Source organism: Neofelis nebulosa, chromosome 10, assembly GCF_028018385.1.
Source record: "Neofelis nebulosa isolate mNeoNeb1 chromosome 10, mNeoNeb1.pri, whole genome shotgun sequence".
Classification (NCBI taxonomy): Eukaryota; Metazoa; Chordata; class Mammalia; order Carnivora; family Felidae; genus Neofelis; species Neofelis nebulosa.
This window is the reverse complement of record NC_080791.1, coordinates 89,429,006-89,450,216: the sequence shown is the minus strand read 5'-3', so window position 1 is coordinate 89,450,216 and position 21,211 is coordinate 89,429,006. Positions and strand designations below refer to the sequence as shown.

Below are 21,211 nucleotides of genomic sequence, written 5' to 3'. Positions count from 1 at the left end.
GGAGGAAGCCGGGCTGGCGGCGCCCGCGCGGGGGCGTTGGAGGGGGCGGCACCGAGCTGGAGTGGCGCGGGGTAGGAGGGCCGCGGCTCGGTCCCTGGTTGGAGAGGTCGCCGGGTCCCCGCGCCGGGGCAGCGCCGGCCTCCTGCAAAGTTCAGACTGACCCCTGCCGCGCTCTGGGCGCCGCCTGGCGAGTGTTGGGGCGGGTCCCTTCGCCTGCTCGCTTTCCGACGGTGTGATTCACCCTGCCTTTATGTAAATCCCTGGGAATCTCTCCGAGCCACGGAGGATGTGACTCCAGCCCGGTTAGAGGAACCGTCTGTATAGCAAACAACTTTGAACCGACCCCCCTTTCCGACTGTGCTTACCGCGGCGGGCCGCTGCAGGCGTGTGCGCTTTGACGTTGGCGCTTCCGTCTTTCCCGTGGGACTCACGGGGGCATTAAACCTGGCTGTGCAAGTAATAGAACACCCAGGGCAGCTCCTAGCCTTACGTTCATCGATTCAACAAAGCGTCGGTCTCAGGGCAGTAAAACCCACAGATTCTCCCCGTGTTCGAGGAGCTGACGTTCCTGGGAGAGGTTCAGGTTGCTAAGAGAGCATTGTGTAACCCAGGATCCGACCTAGTGCAGGAGGTAGAGGTGCCAGGGACACACACACACTCTCTCTCTCTCTCTCTCTCTCTCTCTCTCTCTCTCTCTCTCTCTCTAAAGAAATGATACAGTTTTGCCCACGAGGACACTGAGACAGGGAGAAGGCTTGCTCAATATGCTAGACTTAGCAAGTGCACAAACTAAAATTCAAACTTGGGCCTTCTGGCGGCGTGCCACCTGATTTTCCCTTCATCAAGAAGCTCATTACTTTATCAAGTTGCCAGCATCTTCATTTTTTTTTTTTTTAAATCGTTGTCATTTAGCCAGTTACTTTCGTCTCCAAAAGTGACTTTCAATTCGAATGAAAAAGAATCCTGATATTACATTTGACTTGCTGGTTTAATGGCTTAAGGGAAAAATAAATGATTGGGGAGGGGGTGGAAGAGAAAAAACCCAAAACAATGACATAACAGACCACATTGTCTTCCAGCCGCCTCTGGGTTCAAGCCACCAGGAAGGCTCTTGGATAAGAATTGACTTTCCCCCTTCCCTCTCTGCAGGAGCGTGTCCCAGAAACAAAACAGGTAAGACACAAGATGGGGGTGGGGTGGGGGTGAAGGTGGAATCCACCTCCTGAAAGCGGGGGTTTGACATGTTTTCTTGCATATGTTTCTTTTCCCTCTTTATCCTCCATCAGGTGCACATGGGGGTTTTTGACTTTATGAGCTCATCAGCTGGCACTGATTATATTTTATTCTCCAAAGAATGAATGTTTAGAGTTACAGGGCAGACGCCCTCATGTTTGTGGCTGAACAGAGGCATCAACAGACCGTATCTGGAGCCTTCTAGTGCTTACCCTATATGCCCTCAAGTGTTTCCATATTGGCTGAAGTGTGGAGTCTTTGTTGAATCTGTTCCACACCACACAGCTATATCATGCCTTTTTATAGATCTTATCTGATGATGCGCTGACTGTGGCTCCCATATGTATGCATCAAAACATATTAATTCAGTAAAAGATACTTTCTGCTCTGTGTATGCTCTGTACCTTCTGTTTCCCTAAAGGGCAGGGACTAATGTTTCTTGACAACCTTTTATTTTTCTTACCACCTAATATAATATATTACACCAAATAGATGCTCAGTAAATTGAATTTGATTTTTTGTCTTTTGGTTTAACTTCTGAGAATTTTTTTTTTTTTTAAACGCGATGCTTTCAGCTTGGGTAAACTGTAAGCAAGATCTCCACCTTGTGGGCACAAGTGGAATATCATCTGTGTATGCATGTTTCACAGGATAATTCATTATTTCAGTTAAATTCTGAGAATATTAGGCGGCTACCACAGTCTGTGACATGTCCTAGGTGCTATGGGGAAATGAAAAGTAGTCAGCGTCTTTGTCTTTTTAGCCGTTAACAAAAACTATAGAGAACTGCCAGGGATAGTTCACTGTAAACTATGAGGCAAGGAGTCCCTCTTGTTTGTTTCAGGGCTGCCTGGCACCGTGCCTGGCACTTAGTGGGTGTTCAATACGATTTGGTGAATAAGTCATTGGAATGTTAATGAGATTAAGTTTCGGCAAGTGGCATGTTGGTTTTTTAATTTTTATTTTTTTTTTACTTTTTTTTTTTTAACGTTTATTTATTTTTGAGACAGAGAGAGACAGAGCATGAACGTGGGAGGGTCAGAGAGAGGGAGACACAGAATCTGAAACAGGCTCCAGGCTCTGAGCTGTCAGCCCAGAGCCCGACGCGGGGCTCGAACTCACGGACCGCGAGATCACGACCTGAGCCGAAGTTGGCCGCTTAACTGACTGAGCCACCCAGGCGCCCCAGTTTTTTAATTTTTTTAATAAAATCTGTGTGCTACTAAAAGGTACAAAATAAGAACTTTCATTCAGTTTAAAAGGGAAAAAATATTGGTGAAGGCTCCACATAATGTAGGAAGAGGAAGCACGTGGCTTTCCTTCAGGGAGAGCTGGCCTCCAACCCAGCAACTCCACATCCCGGAATCTTTCAGTCATGTTCCTGGTACTGACGAAGAAAACTGGGCCTTAAAGAGGTTGGCTAAGCTCTTACCCCTAGGAAGATGGGCTGACCTTATCCTAGCCCTTTGCCCGTAGCTACAGGACTGAACGCACCTCATACCACAATGGGATGCGCTAACAGAAACGAACAAGTGCAATGAAATGCAGAGTTCCGTAAAACCAAAGGAATAAGCCAAAACGAAAACGCAAGCCCCCAATGGAATGCAGTTTTAAAATGGTCTTTGATGATTTTAGAGAGTATTTAAACACACCCCTGTGTTTTTACCTGTAAGATGACCACACTCCCTCCTGCCTTTACTTCCCAGTCCAAGGACACTCCTTGGCCCCCCACTCCTGGCCAAGTCACTGTGGCTCAGACTGTGGGATAGCACAGTCTGACACTTGCTTGCGGATAAAGGAAGGTGCTGCTCATCTGTCCCTATGAACCTATTTTCACCTTGAAAACTTTCTTAATATTCCTCGGAGCTTCTCCCTGAGCCTTGACTTCCAGTTGCTTCAACTTTTTCCATAGTTGTGTTTGAAGAATGATGTGACTCATTTAACAGTGCCTCCTGGGGAAGAGGGTGGGGGTGGAGTGGAGGGTTGGGAGCAGGGCTGGAGGCTTGGAGTTGGAACGCTTCCCAAGTCTGGCATTTCCACATTCTGGCTGTTTCCTTTCTGGCCAGTTATTTCCCTTCTATGAGTTTAGATTTCCACATCTGAGAAATGAGGGTAATAAATCCTACCTACCTCACGCAGTTGTTAGGACGTGCTAGCGAGATATTAATAATCACCACAAAGCTGGCAGCAAACACCGAGTGCTTATTATGGGCTTGGCACGGGGCTAAGCCCCGCACACGTGTTATCTGCTTTAACCTTTCCAGCAAATATGATTGTCCCCCTTTTACAGATGGGAATGCTGAAGCCTAGCCAATGACTAGCCTGAAGCCATATAGTAAGTAAAGGGCAGGGCTGAGATTCTAGAACGATGGAGGACAAACCCTTTGCAAAAAAAAAAAAAAAAAAAAAATTATTGCATTAAATCCAAGTAGACTCAACTCAGATTACATTTTGCTTTGAAATGTTCTCTGGGGTTGCTACTAAGTGAAACGGTTAAGAGACCAAATCCTCAAGCCAAATTGGGTTTAAAACTTCCCGGGCATGTAACCTTAAGTTACTTGACCTCGCTGTGCCTCAGTGTACTCATTTGTAAAGTGTGGTTGTAGGAGTATTGTTGGTGTTACTAATACCTAATGGTAACAATTATGTAACATCTGATGATTAACACTACTTATCGGTAACAAACCTTGTAGGTCATTGTGAGGATTAAATTAGCTCCTGTATTTAAAATGCTTAAAAGACTATCTGAGTTCATTCTTCTAGTACTTGTGTGACTATGTGTGAGTTTATTAGCTCTGTGACCCTGGGCAGCTTTCTAACCTCTCTGGGCCATGGTTTTATTTGGGTCTGCCTTTCCCCCATTCTCTGTCCCATAGGGTACCGTATTTTTCTGCTTGAGGATCACTTTCCCTTCCTTGGTATGTCTCTATTGGGTCTTGAGCTCAAGAATTGCTTAACTGATCCTGTCCTCACATACCTGGCTGCCAGGGGCAGGTATTTACACACCTTGTTCCAGGTAAATCCTGCTGGATAGCTAGAAGGAGGTCAGGAAATGTAGCAGACTTTGCAACTAATCTGTCTGCCTGAATGAGTCCTGCTTTTAAGAATACACCGTGTTTCTGGAGAGAAAGTCAAAATTGACATAAACCCGTAATTTATGGTGAGGATAGCATTTTTATGAACCTCTTTATTCCCTTTTTGACCTGCTTTTGAAAAAGATTCCTGTAGCCACTGGTGTTAGAAACTAGCATCTAAAGGTTAGTACTCTGGCAAATTAATTTAGCAAGTTTTAAAGCCGCTGCCGAGACGAACCTGTCAGATAGCGTCATACTCTAGTTACAGGGTGTGGTGATAAAAATACCGGGCTGGGCATTTGGGGACAGGATTTTTTTTTTCTCTGCTATAATTTAGTTCAACTGCAATTTTGTCTTCAAGTGGCAAAGGCCAAGAACTGGGCAGTAAGTGATGGGCCATCTGTTTTTCTCTCCTCATTAACGCCTGTGTTGGGAGCTTTGGTTGGTTCTCTTCAGCTTTCTCTTTTGTCCTTCTTCCCGGCAGCTCCCCATTCTCCTCCCTGCGCCTGGGGGCTGGAAGAGAAGCTGAGCCCTGGTTGGGCTAAGCCAGTCATGGTGTTTTCAATCCCCTTGCCCGCGTTAGGTGTAGGCATAGGTTTGTGACGCCATTCTGGCCAGTGAGACCTGGAAGACCCCAGAGATGTTTCCGGAAAAGGTATCCATATTATGGCAAAAAGACACGGAAAAGGTGTGGCCCCTTTTCTCCGTGGTTCAGGTCCAGCTGTGAGGGCTGGAATAGGACAGTCACTGTATAACTGCAAAGGGAGCTAAGAGGACACAGTGAGGCGGGCAGAGCAGAAGGAAGGAGCCTGGGTCCTTGGTAATGTCATCAAGCCCTCAAATTAATCCGCCCTGAAGCCACCTTTCCTCTGGACTTCTTGCGTGGTTGAACGCTCTCCAAATTGGGGCTTTTTGCTGTTTGCAGACCAGTGATTCCTAGATGATACCATCTCTCACAGAGGAGCTTACAAACCAGAGAGGAGCCAACACGTGAATAGGTCTCTCCCATCACAACTGTGCTCCTGGGCAGGCAGCGAAGTGAAGTCTTTAGGCACATGTGCCCTGCAGCCGGGTCCAGTCTTGCATTTGCTAGCTGTGCCATCTTGGGAAGGTCACTTAACCTCTCTGAGCCCATTAACTTATCTGAAAAGTGGAGATGATAACTGTGCCTGCCTCGTAACATTATTGTGCGGATGAAATGCACATTAAGCACTTAGTAAGTTGCTCAGTAAATATTATTGATTGCTCTAGTAATTATGGAAATATAAGCTATATGGGAACACGGAGGAGGGAGCAACAGATTCTGTCTACCAGGAAAGGCCAGGAAGGCTTCACCAAGGAGGCAAATGTTAAGCTGAGTCTGGAAGGGTAAGTGGGGGTTTGCAGGTCAGGCTTCGGGGAGAAGGGCATTCAGGCGAGCAGAGGGAACAACATGGGAGCTCAGCAGCCATGTGCCCACGGGCAGATTACCACATCCTTCAGGAGCTCAATTTCCTCATCCTTAAAAGCACTTGAGTATGTGGGATTAGCTTAATCCGCTTTTGATAAAAGAAACAATTCTCAGGCCCCCTCCCTAGTTTGGGAAACCCCGGGTCAGAGATCTTCTACAGCCCCTTCGTCACCCATCTAGGACTGTTTCCCTGCACCCTGAAGACATTCACTCAACAAACATTTCCCACTAAAGGGGGTGGCCCTCCCCAGCTTTGTTGATTTCTTTGTTCATTGCCACCCAGAGCTTTATCCGGTGCGCAATTAGCAATGCTGTCCCCGCTCAGCTTCCTTGGGAGCCCTGCACATCTCATCAGTCAGATAGATGCTGAAGCTTAATTAAGCTTGTAAAGCTTTCTGATTTTCTCAGATGAAAGGTGGCCCATAAGTACCAGGTTTTATTTTGGTGGCTCCTGCCAAGGGTTATTATAAATAGGGCTTCGTGTGCACTGGCTGAGCTCTTAGGTTGATAATGTGTCAAGACCAATCGAGGCTTCTGCGAGTGGAGATATTACCATAATGGTTCCATCATATGCAGTGGGTGTTAATGGAAGGGGCTGTGGAAAAAAAAAGAAAAAAACGTGGTGCAGGCAGCACACCCGGGATAGAGGTGGCTGCCAGTGAAATATCGGCTGCTCATGGGATCTCCATCATAATCATTAGCTATATTAGCCTTGGAGCCATTCCTCTGCCGTCTCTTTTAGACCAGACTCAAACTCAAATAAAAAATGGATGCTTTAACTCCAAATGAAAATATATTCCTTTGCTGCTTTTTAAAATCCATTTACATTAAAATGATGGCCAACAGGTAAGTAATTCATAACCGGGGGCTCCCTGCAGTGCGGACCAGTGTCATCAGAACTGGTGAGCAGCCTAAGTGGGAAAGCAAGAGACCTGCAGACCCGGGAAGGTCATGGCCAGTGGGACTGAATAGGGGCTGCAAGGGGTAGCTAACAGGCACTCGCTAGTGGGGAGGAGTGAATGGAGAGATAGCTTCAAGTCTCAACAATGAGATGGGGGGAAGCCGGCTAGAAGGTCTTCAGTAGCACAGCCCTGGTTATGAGTGTGCCAGCTTCCTGGGCCCCAGGTTGCATCGCCTAAAACCAGTCTTCCGCATCCCATAGGCAGACGGTCAATAACATCTGGGGATGATGATGATGGCGACGGTGAAGATAGCAGCCGTCGTGTGGTGCCTTGTTGTTGGTTGAACCGCCTCCGCTCTTTTGAAATTCAGTTAATCTTTATCCAGATTCCTATTCCACGGTTTGGGAGGGTACAGAGACTTTCCCTCTATTTCTGAGGGTCCCTGGGGCTTTGTTCCTCAAGCTTGTCCCTCTGCACCTGCTTCCTGCGTTCCTATTTGTTACCGTGGCCCCAGCATAAGTTAACGTGGCTGTCAAATTCGGTGTCTTCATGACTCCTCCTCCACCAAATCCACTTGGACCGAAGGTATGAGTTTAGGGACTTTACCGAAGATCTTCGGGGCTTCCCAGACTTGAGCAGGGAGGGTGTCTCCTCACTGTGCAAGGCCTGCGTCCATCTAGCCTCCCTTCCCCGTCCTCTGTCTCCTCCTCTGCCCTTGGTGGAGAAACAGGCAGACTTCCCCCTTACTCCGCGTAACACGGGGCTACTCCCACTCAGGCCTCCTCAGGACCTCACGTTCTATCTCAGGCCAACAAACTGTCAAAGTTTTTCTTGTGATCAAACTGGGAAGAGGATACCGGTGGACACAGATACCAACAGGGGGCTTCCTACACGCAAGGCGGTGTGCTGAGAGCTTTGCACGCACTTAATCTTTAAAACCCACCCCATCCTGCCCTGGAGTTGTTATTCCCCCATTTCACTGATGGGAAAACTGGAGCGTTGTGACAAGTAACACTTGGCCCAGGAGGCTTCCGCTAAGTGACACAAGAGGAATTCCAACTGTGGTCTGCCGAAAGAGCAAAGATACGTTAACCGCAATAGCACGTGGCCTCCTGGGGCTGAGAAACACCCTGGTGAGTTAGCAGAGGGACCTCTTGCTAGGGACTCGTCTCTTCCTCGGTACTGGCACATTGTCTTCCCCCAAGCATCGGAAACAGGTGCTTACTTAGATCTCTCCTGTGTTGCATGATTGAGCCCATCTACTACCGGGAGATATAGTGTGGACTGGAAAGTTCCGTGTGATTAATGTTGTATCAGGTGGGATAAGAATGGCCGGAAAAAAAGTGGGCTGACCTAACTGTCTCGGGGAGGGCGCCACTGCTCTGATTCTGGTCTCAGGGCCGGAATCGCCTGAGTATCGCACACAAGAGTGCCCACTGTAATCTCTCCTCTGATTTCTCCCCTCCCCGAGAGCCAGCTCTGAGATAAGCAGGCCTCTGTGGGGCCGGTCATGTTTGTTACACACCATACACCGCGACGTGCTTTTGAACATCTCTGGTTCCTTTTCCTTTCTGAGGGAAAAAGGAAGCAAGAAACCCCAGAGGCCGTTTCTTGCCTGCCTGAGTTTAAAGAATGGCTGCATTTTAGGGACAATACGGGCCTAAGGAATAGCGGGAGAGGGCTGAGGGTTAATGACGGTGATATATTTATATAACCCTTTGCAGTCTTGCTGAGTACTCTCCCGTGCCAGTCTGTTGGATTTTTATACCATCCTGCTAGGGAGCAGGAGGGGGCAGGTGTGAGTGACTGTTCGATGTGCTGAAGGAGGAAGCTGAGCTTCATTGCGTTGTGTGATGAGCACAAGGTGAGCAGCTAGTTCCTGGTGACCTGGAACTTGAACACACTTCACCTGACTTCCGCCTCAGAGCTTTCCCATAGCATTCCCTCTTTGCTCAGTTGTGTTCACACCTGCAGCCTCTGTCACTATTCTGGTTTTCCACATGGTTACAGGTTTATGTTACATGTATATTACAATGTCCACTAAAGCTCCTCGCTCCGGTAAGGAGGGAGGAAAAAAGAGCCCAGGGACAATTCCTAAAGAGCTAAAATATTTAAAAACTCCTCTCCCAATCAGTGGTGATGTCTATTTCTCCTGCTGGCATCTATGACAGAGAGGAGGAGGGAAAGAACAATCAAGAGAGTTAGGGGAAAAGAGAGGGATTATTGTAAAATCTTTTTCTTGGCTTGGCTCTTTCTGTTGGTTAAATAACCAGAGCATAAACAGGAGCTTTAACCTGAGGGAGTCAGAGGGAGGAAGTGGGAGAAATCACCAATCATTGGATTATTTTCTAAGTGACTTTTTGGGGGGTGGGGATGGGGGGATCATAAAACAACCCAAAGTTGGCAAGGAAGAAATAGTAAGAAACAAAAATATTTCTCTTTGTTCTCTGCTCCTGTGTAGGATACCCTTGCTCACACAGGGCAAAACCAAGCCAACAGACTAAAGCAGGTCTTTTCCCACGGAGGGGATCATTAGTCTGGCAGCTCTGAGTGCCCCTTAAGATCAGCAAGGGAGCTGGACCACAAAGAAGTCCTCCTGCCTTGGTTTTCTCATATGTAAGATGGGACATGAGTGCTTGCTTGCTTTTTGGGAGGTCTGGGAGAATTACATGAGATTATGGGAGTAGGTAAAATGGAGTACGTGAAAGGTCCCGATGGAGTTTCTGGCACGTTGCACATCATAGGCAGTCAGTCAGTATCACAAAGCACATGCCCAGCTGCATAGAGTTGTGTCTGAGAGGATACTTATAAGCTGTCAGTAATATTACTCCTGGAGAAGGGGTGTGTGTATGTGTGTGTGGGGGGGGGTGGGGGGAGGCGCTTCGACTTTTTGTTGTATACATTTTTACTTTCAATGTCCTAGAGTGTTTGGGGAAAGCATGCTGTGTAAATATTAATGGGTGTGTGTGGAGGGTCGAGTAAAAAGTTAGGATCACACAGAAAATAATAAAGAATGGGACATTTTGGTACTTCTGTCTTTGGGTGATTGTAAAATTTGTACCTGCTACATTTGAATTGGCTTGGGTGACAAGCGAAAGAAGCTGACTAAGTCAAGGAGCGAAAATGGGATTTGGTGGAAGGACATTGGAAGAGTTCACCCATGGAAGAACTGGAAATTGGGTGTTGGAAAACACCAGAACTCAGGAGCCCTAGCTAGGTAAGCAGGAGGGCCTCCTGTCAGGGGAACAGGTGTAAGACAGCTTCGCCCCACCCCCCATCACCTTCCACTCAAGCTTTTACATTCCGGGGACAGGGAATCCGATTGGTCCAGTTTAGGACAAAAGTTTCTGCATCATCTGCTCAGCCAGCTTTTACCACCACGTGACAGGGCAGGTGGTATATAGGCGAGCGCTTCCTAGCTGGACCATCATGCACGTGACACTTCTGTGTTGCTTGATTTGGGGCACGTTATCACCTTGCGGTACTTTTTATTTTTTTTTATTTATTTATTTAAAAAAAATTTTTTTTTTTCAACGTTTATTTATTTTTGGGACAGAGAGAGACAGAGCATGAACGGGGGAGGGACAGAGAGAGAGGGAGACACAGAATCGGAAACAGGCTCCAGGCTCTGAGCCATCAGCCCAGAGCCTGACGCGGGGCTCGAACTCACGGACCGTGAGATCGTGACCTGGCTGAAGCTGGACGCTTAACCGACTGCGCCACCCAGGCGCCCCGTTTGCGGTACTTTTTAGATAGGAATGGGAAGACTCTAACAATAAAGTAAGTAGAGTTCAGCAGTCTCGACAGGGTGTATTGTACGCATCTTTGATAAGGAGCCAATGAAAATCAGAACCAAGCAGCAGTCTGCCGTGACTCGTCATTCATGTGCCTAGCGACACGTCACAGGTGACACGCCTGCCTTGGGTCTGGCGATGTTCATTGCGATGGCAGACACACCCACACAACAATAACCGTGCGTGTCTGCTTTGACTCCCCCAGTTAGCAGATCCAGAATTTCCATAAATTTGTTTAGTGATGCCTCTCAGATTAGGAAAGGAGTTTGAGACCTTCCTTATTAAGGTAAATGGAAGTAATAGGACATCTGACATCTGTGATTGTTCTGTCACTAGCTGTTACTCTATGGTGATGGGGAGGCAGGGAACATGAAGAACTTGAATGCATGCAGGATATATTCGGTGGGTGGGTGTGTATGAGAGAGAGAGAGAGAGAGAGAGAGAGAGAAAGAGAATATTTCATTGCCCTAGGGCAGGATGATGTACCCAGTCTTGCATAAGGCAAGCTCAGATCCGGCCCGCATTTTCTGTGCTGACCATCTGTGTTTCCCAGGAAAGAGGAGGCCAGCCAGGGCCTGAGAGGTTTAGGAAAAAGTGAGAAGCAGGAAGCACGGCCAGTCCAGGAGGGGCTGGAGGAATGCTTTGTGTCCTTGCAATGCCTCCTGGCAACGCCAGCACCACAGAGGCCTGGCTTGGCTGCCTCCTCTCCCGTTAGCCCCGGAAGCGTCCTTCCCAGTGTCAGTAAATCCTCTCCCTGGCCACCCACCCGTTCCTTGTGACTTTTTTTTTTTTTTCCTAGGGATGGGTGTTGTTGGGGGAGATCATCAGAAACTACTTATTTGAAGGCAGAAGCCTCATCTCTACAAAGGATGGATAGACTGTTAACAGGTAGCATTCACTGCATCTGGCTGTGTGCCAGGCAACCCCCATACCCTCACAAGCCCTTGCCAGTGGGTTTTATAACCCCTGTTTATAAACAAGGAAACCAGGGGCCTGAGAGCTTCAGTAGATCCCTCAAGTTGGCACAGCTCTTAAACGGAAAAGCCAGAGTGGAACCTGGGCCACTGTGTCTCCAGACCACTGAGACCTAACGCCTTCCCCATGTAGGAAAGCCAGCTCAGAAGGACCCAGGACCCAGCAGCTCTGCCACCCGTCACTGGCTGCTCCGGGACGAGCCACAGAACAGGGAGCAGTCTCAGCCTTAACTATAACAAACAGGGATTTCTTATGCAATATCTTCTCCCCAAGCCAGCCAGCCCTATAATAATATAATTTAAAAAATTTTTTTTAATGTTTATTTTTGAGAGAGAGAGATAGAGCATAAGCAGAGGAGGGGCAGAGAGAGAAGGGGACACAGAATGTGAAGCAGGCTCCAGGCTCTGAGGTGTCAGCACAGAGCCCAACGTAGGGCTTGAACTCGTGAACAGTGAGATCGTGACCTGAGCCGAAGTCAGACGCTCAACTGACTGAGCCACCCAGGAGCCCCTGTGATAATGTGATTTTAAGCCAAGCCTTCGAGGCTATTCTTTTGGGGGATGTTTGGGAGACCAAGGCTCCATGAACTTCCAGGAAATGCTATCCAACTGTGAGAGCCCTCTGAAGAGCCTTTCTTCCTTCCTCCCTCCCTCCCTCCCTCCCTCCCTCCCTCCCTCTCTCTCTCTCTCTCTCTCTCTCTCTCTCTTTCTTTCTTTCTTTCTTTCTTTCTTTCTTTCTTTGCCTAGTGTTTGTTTATTTTTGAGCGGGGAAGGGGCAGAGAGAGAGGAGGACATTGGATCTGAAGTGGGCTCTGTGTTGACAGGAGAGAGCCCAATGCGGGGCTCGAACTCACAAACTGTGAGATTATGACCTGAGCCGAAGTCGGACGCTTAACCGACTGAGCCACCCAGGCGCCCCTGAAGAGCCCTCTTTCTACGGCCCCTGTTGGAAAACTTTGTTCCTCATCTGCAGCTTCAGATGCTGAGTGTTCTCACCTCTAAAGTTGCTGGAACAGGGCCATCAGGCTGAATAGTTTTATTGGAATTAAAAATATTGTGTATTTTGTGCTAACTGCCTCTGGCCGGAACTGGAATAGAAACGACGTGGCTTCAGACGCTACCGTGCACTAATTAAACCAGCAGAGAATGAAGCAACAGAAATACAACAACGACGAAAATGGGAGCTGTGGGCTTCAGGATACTCCCCCAGCAGGGCCGTCGAGTTGAAATTTCTATTATTTTGAGTGAATGTGGCCCCAAGGAATCATGTAGGGATGGTTTTTTTTCTGCGATTTCAGGGCAGTCCGTCTTGCAGCATAGGCATGTTAGTAACGCTATACTGTGCTTGGTTGGGAAAAAAAAAAAAAGTATGAAATATATGTATACCTAGGAAAGAGTCCAGGACGACATAGACCTGTTACCAGTGGGAACCTTGGGGAAAGGAAATTGGAAGAGAAAGAACTTTCTTCTTTTTCTTTTAAAAATGTTTTTATGTATTCCTGGTGTGCTTCTATTCATTACACTCGGCATGCATTTTTGAACAGACTGGAATGACCAAGGAAGGGGATGCCTTAGAGCGAATGATTCATACTTCACGACACTAGGTTGTCAAAAGGCAGATTAGATGGGTGACCATTAAGAAGCTGCCTGGAATGATGGGCCTGGAATGAAGACAGGAAGGGTCTGAGCTTGGCTGGTAGCCAGCGGGGATGGAAAGGAGGTGGGGAGGGGCTTGTGTGTCATTAAGAGCCAGGAGCTGGGGTGTGATAATTCATTTTAGATGGCAGTTTGAATGGGCTAAGCGGTGCCCAGATAGCTGGTGAAGCCTCAGTTTTGGGTGTGTCTGTGAGGGTGTTTCTAGAAAAGATGAGCATTTGAATCTATGGACTGAGTAAAGAAGATCCCCCTCACCAGCGTGGGTGGGTGAACTTCCTTTTGCTTGAACTGGGACATCCGTTGTCTCCTGCCCTCGGGTTTGGTGTCTCTGGGTCTTGGGCCTTTGGACTTGAACTAGGACTTAAACGATTGGCCCCCCGATTCTCAGGCCTTTGGACTTGGGCTGAATTACACCACTGGCTTTCCTGGTTCCCTAGCTTGGAGATGGCAGGTCACGGGACCTCTTGGCCTCCATAACTGTGTGAGCCACTTCCTACAAGTCTCCTCTCTGTGTGTCTGTATAGATCCTACTTTTGTTGGAGAACACTGACTAATACACGGGGGTATCACACAAATGGGCTTAAAGCTTGCAAGGTGCTACTATTTGCACGAGGATGGAACCTAGACATTGGTGATGAGTGAGTGGATGGAAAAATGAATTCCTTCCCAGAACACCCTTTGCTTTCAGATTTAGGCTGAACTCCTTTAAAAGCCTAATTAGGTCCTAAGTAATGGGGGTGTTTCTCATACTTTTCTCCTGACGTCAGCTATTCTTCCCCCAACCAGGGAGGGTTAAGGCCTTTCTAAGAGCTGGACCATTTCCAGACGACTCACTGGGTCCCTTAGGTCTTTTTATGTTCTAACTGTGAGAAACCCTCCTCTGAATGGCTTAGGCAATAAAGAAGTTTGATTGAAGGCACGAGTAACTAGAAGATCTTCTGAGTTGGTTTGATTTGAGGCCTCACCAATGTCCTCAAACTGCTGGTCCAGTCTTTCAAGTTTGGTATTCTGCTCTTTATACAACAGCAGCCTGGCTTCCTCATGGTGGCAAAATGGATGTGGCAGTTCCAGCCCTTACCTCCACAGTATCTAAAGAAGATAATGTTTTTCCCCTAGAAGTTCCTTGAAAAATCTCCCTTCAATTCTCATTGGCTCCAAGTGGGTCATGTGTCCATTCGGGACTGAGTCTCTTTGGCTAGAGAATGCTGACTGGCTTAGGTTTCTGGAGTCAACCACAGTTATATGGGTGTCAACCCACCCTTATATAAACTGTCAGCCCACTTTTCTCCCACCCATAGGGCCCATTACACCATGGGGGAGGGTTAGAAGGGCTATGAGGGAGCTGTCAAGTTCTAGTTTGGGATGATGGAGCAGGAGTGGTCCGTATTTGGGGTGGATGGTGGTGAAAGAGGAAAATGGCCAAGGTAGGTGGTGGATTTTCCAAATTGAGAAGCAGGACAGTGAGTGTGAGCTCTGCTCAGGAGCTCAGAGTCCTCTCTAGAGCAGCACCCCTGAGGCTATGGTGAGGGGCCGTGGAGGAGAATGATTACGAGGTGCTGGGAGAACTGGGCACAGAGAACCAAGGTCATGGGTGCTAGACAAGGGGCCTCCAGGGATTTGCCTAGCTCCGAGGGAGTGAGCCAGCCAGGGAGATGCCTCTTTCAAAGGGTCTGATGGCCTGAGCGGGCAACTGGTGAGTGGACCCCGTGGCAGCATGGAGCAGTGTCACCACACAGCAGGTGGAGGGCCACTGACCCAGAGCAGATCTGTGGCACTGAATGAGTTCATTTACGTAGAACACTTGGAATGCTAGGTGCGAAGGCCATGCCCAATCACTGGTAGCAGTGGTCTTATTTTTAATTTTTTTATTTTGAGCTTATTTATTTATTTTGAGAGAGAGAGAGAATGAGCAGTGGAGGGGCTGAGAGAAACGGAGAGAGAGAGAGAATCCCAAGCGGGCCCTACACCATCAGCGTGGAGCCCAGTGCGGGGCTGGAACTCACAAACCGTGAGATCGTGACTTGAGCCGAAACCACGACTCAGGTGCTTAACTGACTGAGCCACCCAGGCACCCCAGAAGTGGTCTGAGGACAAGGCCAAGATGGCAGAGCCAAGATGGGATCTGGGTGCTTGATGGTGGGATGAGTCACGCAATAACCCAGAGCAGCTTTTGACTGTTTATCTCCGGGCTTCTTTTATTTGAGAGAAATCTAAACCTCTGTCTGGTATAAGCTATTGCTATTTGTGTTTTATATGCAGCCGAGTCTGATCCCAACTGAGAAACTTGTGCCTTTCTGAACTTCCTATTGGGTGGAAATTAAATTCCTCACCGTCTAAACTGTTTGGAGTTGGTGTTGCTTTTACGTGCAATCAATGGCGTCCTCATGGTTTCCTCTTCCAAACCCATACTGTTAACATCTGTGTTGGCGAGTCAGCTACAACACAGGACTGTATTCTTCAATTCTCCGTGGCTTGTGGTGAGAGAGGTCCTAATATTGGGATCCCCACCACGTTCTACATACCTTTCCCGCCTCTAAGCCCCATCTTTAGGCGATAAATAGCTTCCAGAAAGCCCAAACAAAAAGCAGATGTTCCTGCTGGCGGCTCCAGGGGTGGTTCACCGTTGGTGGGAAATTCAGGCGGTTTCTTTGGCATTGACCTCAGCCTGCCATGGTAGTGCCCTCCCACCTGAGCAGGGAGGGTGAGGCTCTGAATAGCCTCCTGTGTGCTCCCGCTTCCCCACTGGCTGTCCTCCTCGCTCCCTCAGCCCGACCACGTGGGGTGCCTCCCACACAAATCCTCGGGGAGAGGAGCTTTTAATAACTCGCAAGGCAACTATTGACTCAGGTTTTGTTTGCTTGCCACTAAGTTAGCATTTAATAAATGCAGGATTCTTGGCTTAATAGGCCGGTCATTGTGTATTATCAAAATGGCAAATTAATTATTCAAAGCTGTGCTTGAGATACACCAGAGATGTAGCAGGGGTGGCCTCTCTCGTTCCTCATTCGCAGTAAACACTGCGTTTCTGGCCAGCCGGTGTGTATTTAAAGTATAATAGCTATCTTGTTAAATCCAAGTCTATTAAACCGAAGTGGAAGTCAGGAATTCGTAGGGGAGGGCGGGGGAGGGCTCTGTCCGTGTGTGTTGAGAGCATCCCAAGCCACCGGCTTCATTACTCCCACCTCGCCGTGAGGATGCCAACGCCCGCTTATAAAGCATGGCCGGGTTAATAATCGTTTGTCCTTCAGGGACAGAACCACCCATCATCCTTAGCCCGAGAAGCTTTCTTTGGATGCAAACCTGCACCGTAATGACCATAACGACAGCCACCCTTTACAAATGCCCGTTACGTGCCAAGTGCTTTAGACCCAGGATCTGCAGTCGTCACAGAAATCCCAGCTTACAGATGAGGAAACTGAGGCCTAGAGGGGTTAAACAGTCTGCCTAAGGTCACACGTGTGTTAACTGGCAGACCTGGGATTCAGACTCGGGTGATTTGGGCTCTAACGCTCATAGTCTCTCGTAAAGACTCCGAGGCCTTGAGTGTGTGTCCTGTGTCTCACACAGGAAGATGCTGTCCCTTGCCTCTTGGCTCAGAACCTGATCACTGGAGCTGTCTGTTTTACTGCCACCCCTGATGGCTCCCCAGTCAGGTTCCGGATTGTCCCGGCTTTGGATGCACCCCGGCCTTTCCCCATTCTTGCAGTGCCTCACTGGGGCCAAGGCAAGAGGAGGCCATCCCGACCTGTCTTTGTGCCTCTCTCCCTTTCCCATCCCTGCGTGCAGGACCGCAGGCTTTGTCCTCAGATGCGAATGAGATGGAAAAGAAATCCCCAAAGAGAAAAAAATATCCCATGTATCTGAGCCACTCATGTAGATTACCTGTTTGGGTTTTCCCCTGCCCTGCTTTGTGAGCCCGTCCGAGCTCCATCAATGCGGGCCTTTGGTTTACCACTGAGACCCAGCAGCCCGCCAGTGGAGAGAGCATAAGACATGAGCAGCTGACTGCCTGGGGACCTTATTCTAGCTCACAGTGTAGGATGCTGAGATGCACGGGTTGACCCTGCATGGGATGTTGCTGAGCGGTCAGGGTGTGTGGTTCGAACCAAGGAGCTAATATGGGGTGATTCTGTTTGTCTTCTGCTTAAAGGAGCCAAGCCATTCCTTCCTTCCTTCCTTCCTTCCTTCCCTCCTTCCTTTCTTCCTTCCTCCCTCCCCCCTCTCTCTTTTTTTCTTTCTTTCTCTTTCTCTTTTCCTCTTTCTTTCTTTCTCTCTTCCTCCCTCCCTCCATCCCTTCCTCCTTCCCTTCCTCCTTCCCTTCCTCCTTCCCTTCCTCCTTCCCTTCCTCCTTCCCTTCCTTCTTCCCTTCCCTTCCCTTCCCTTCCCTTCCCTTCCCTTCCCTTCCCTCCCTCTCCCCTCCCCTCCCCTCCTCTCCCCTTCTCTTTTTTTCATTCATTCATTCATTCATTCATTCACTTACTCAACACATTATTTGTTGTCGGCTTCCTTTGTGTCAGGCACTGATGTGAAGCATGAGGTCTCATGCCGTGTTTTGGAATCACATGGGCACGTCAGAGGAAGAAGCGCTGACAGGACAGAGAGTTAGCAGGTCTGGGTTTGAGTTCAGATGACCGGCTCCCCCGCTTTGCCTGGGACTTCCTGGTTTGGCCCTGAAGGTCCAGCATCCGCGTGGCAGTTGGTTTGAGCGCCTGTTCTGCCATCTGCTGGTCCGTCAGTCAGTCTGTGTTTCTTGAGGGCCAGTTATGTGCCAGGGAGTGTTGCGCTGCTGTGAGAACAGTGGTGAACAAAGCTGGTTTCCTGTGTTCGAGGGGCCCCTTCCAGGAGCAGCAGACAATACCAGGAAGAACAAATAAGATAATTTAAGGCGTGTCTCCGTGCCGTCCAGAAGGTGAATCAGGTACAGTAAGGTGGGTTGACTGCCTGGTGGGAGGGGCTGTCTGAGCTAGGAAGGTCAGAGAAGGCCTCAATGGCCAGTGACAAGGGAGAGAAGCCTCAGTGAAGAGAAAGAGGTGGTCAGGTGAAGACCGGGGAGGGCAGCTTTCTGAGGGCAGAGGCCCTGAGACGGACACACATCAGCCAGGTTTGGGATCAGAAAGAGGCTCAGTGTGGTTGGGTACAGGGGAGGAGGGAGAAGGGAGGAGGAGGGAGGGAGGAGCAGGGGCCAGATGATGGAGGACCTTGGGCTCCACACCAGGTGTGTGCCCTGGGGATAAATCACCGTCAGAAGAAGAGTCAGAGGTTCAGAGAGGTCAGGCAGAGCTGGCAAACATACTTCACAGGGCGATCTCCCCCCACAAACGTGCTTTCTCTGTTAGATTTTCTATCTTGGGGTGAACATCACCATTCACAGTTGTCCAGGCTCAAAAATCGCCTGAGTTCCTCCTTTCCCTCCCACCTCTGTCCCCATTCGGTTAGTCTCCGAATCTCGTCAGCTCCACCTCCCACTCAGCCTCCTGTCTACCTCCCCCTCCGCATCCTCCCCGCCCCTGCTCTTCGGCAGGTCTCTCGCCGTCCCTGTGCTGCACCGGCCTCCTGACTGGTCTGGCCCTTAATGTCTTCCCCATATTGATACACGTTGCCAGAACTCCTTCTAAACATAGGTCACATCCCACCACGTCCTTGCTTAAGCCAGCGGTACTCAGCATATATTTCTCAAGTTGAATTCTCAGAAGCAGATTCAGAGATGGAGAATTGTGTACAGGCATTGGGGGGGGGGGGCGTGCTCTTGGTTCTGACATGGTGAACTACGTGAACTGAATGTTGAGTATTGAACTAAGCTTTCCTTCCTGGGATGAAACCCACTTGCTTATGATGTGTTTTATATATATATACATATATATATATGTATATATATGTATATTTGTATATATATGTATATTTGTATAATGCTGGATTCAATCTGCTAATATTTTGCTAAAGATTTTTGCATCTATGTTCATGGTGTCATGGTATTCACTTATGCTATGTACAGTATTTGCCTGATTTTGGTATGCATGGAATACGGGCCTCCTGAAATGAAGACAGGTTGTGCTGGGCACAGGAGTCTAGGACAAGGGACTCCTGGTTTTATTTTAAGATTCTTAGCACCACCTGGTTTTTCGTTGTTCTGCCTTAGTACAGGAAAATAATTTTATAAAATACAAAAAAACAAAAAAAAAAGGAAAACAAAATTCAAACGTGATTTTTCATGAGTTGATTTTATTTTACTTTTTCCGAGGGGATATAGAGAAAGGAGTAAGGTGGTTGCAGGGGGGCTGGGTAACAGATAAAAGGTGGGATTGAGTAGGCCTGAACTTGACCCTAGGTGACCATTGCCAGACCCAGAGCACCTTCTGTGCCAGGAGCTGTGCCGGGCACTTTGTGTCATCTGATTTAATCCCAGGAGGAGCCTGTATCAGTTAACTATTGCTCTAGGGTAAGCCATCCCCAGACTTGGTGGCTTAAAACAACTGTTTATTCTGCAGTGAACACAGTAATGCAGCAGGCTTCCTTGCCAGAAGCCAGAGAAAGAGATGGGTGGATGAAAGATCCGTCCACAGAACTCTTCTGCCAGTTTATTCATCTGCTTCTTAGAACTGAATGCTGAAGGAGTGATTAAAAAGAGGGCATGTGGGGGCACCTGCATAACTCAGTGAAACATCCAACTTCAGCTCAGGTCACGGTCTCGAGGTCGGTGAGTTCGAGCCTGCGTTGGGCTCTGTGCTGATGTCTCAGAGTCTGGAGCCTGCTTCAGATTCTGTGTCTCCCTCTCTCTCTGCCTCTCTCTCTCTCTCTCTCTCTCTCTCTCTCTCTCTCTCTCAAATAAATAAACGTTAAACAATTTTTAAAAGAGGGCATGTGTACCGGGTAGGCATGTGGACTCATGTCATCCACGGAATAGTGCAAGGTACAAAGGATCATCTCTACACATGGGATGGGTGTTCTGCAATTTGGGCTGGGCAGTTACTCTTTGGTTTTGCCTGGGGTCACTTGTGGCACTACAGTCATCTGCCCATGTGGCTCAACTGGGGTAAAAGGGTCCCGGAAGGTGACTCTCTGGTGGTCACAATGTGTCTGGTGATTAGCTGGGGCTGCCAGTGGGGGTAGCTTGGTTCTTCTCCTGTGGCCTTGCCAGCAAGATACCCTAGATTTCTTAGATGGTGGTGGCAGTGTTCCAAGAGGGCAAACCCAGTGTGCAAACTCTTATCAGCTTCTGTAGGTGTCCCTTTGACAATGTCCCATCAGTCAAAGCAAATCCCATAGCGAAGTCTAGCATCAGTGGGGGAGGGGGACACACAAGGGCACAAGGGTGAGGGGATTCATCGGGAGCATGCAAATGTAACAGTCTGCCACAGGATGCTATGAAGTGAGTATTGATTGTTATCCTCACTTTATAGAAGAGAAAACCAAGTTAAATAGCTTGCCCAAGGTCTTCACTCATGTCTGGCAAGGGTGGAGTGGAGCTGGGTCTCACACTCTCTGCTCTGACTCCAAACCCCAAACCCTAAACAGGACAGGGTTTCTGGCACCCTTCCTTCGCATCAACTTCTTTTGCATAGTCCATTGTCAGATTATCCTGACTGATATGTTGAGACTCCTTTTCTCAGGTCTGCTGCCGGTCTCTTGTGAGTCTGCCCTCAACTGTCCTACACACACACACACACACACACACACACACACACACACACTCAACACTCAAAAGAGCATGACTGAACCATATTCTCTCTTTGCATGTATTCCTGTAAAGGTTTTTCATGGTACTTCCCACTCTGATTTGCTTTATTTATGGGGTCTGGGTGAATGAATGCTCGTCACATTCGTAGAGATAAATGGTATCTTGTACCATTCTGTGGATGAGAGGAGTCTGTGCACCTCCCTGGTACAAATGTCCCATTTGTAATCATCCCTGTGGCATTCAGTGACAAGATGGAAGTGGCCAAGAAGGCAGAAAAGTTCTGTGCTCTTTAATGTATCCATCTTCTTCTTTGGCTTCTGGCAGGGAAGCCTGCTGTGTTCCTTCTCTCCCACCATTCCTAGACCATCAGAGACAGGGGGAGTGGAGCGCTCTCCCAGTCATTGCCATCAGAAACCTTGTAGCATCTGACAGACCGAGACAGATTGCCTCTTA

General features: G+C 48.5%; 1 protein-coding gene across 1 annotated transcript in view; it reads left to right on the top strand.

Moving 5' to 3' along the window:
- The window catches only part of PAMR1 (peptidase domain containing associated with muscle regeneration 1), a 160,680-nt gene that overhangs the window by 750 nt on the left and 138,719 nt on the right, over positions 1–21,211 (top strand). The window contains 1 exon segment of the mRNA XM_058688638.1: positions 1,080–1,173. The gene's annotated coding sequence lies outside the window, so the exon portion shown is untranslated.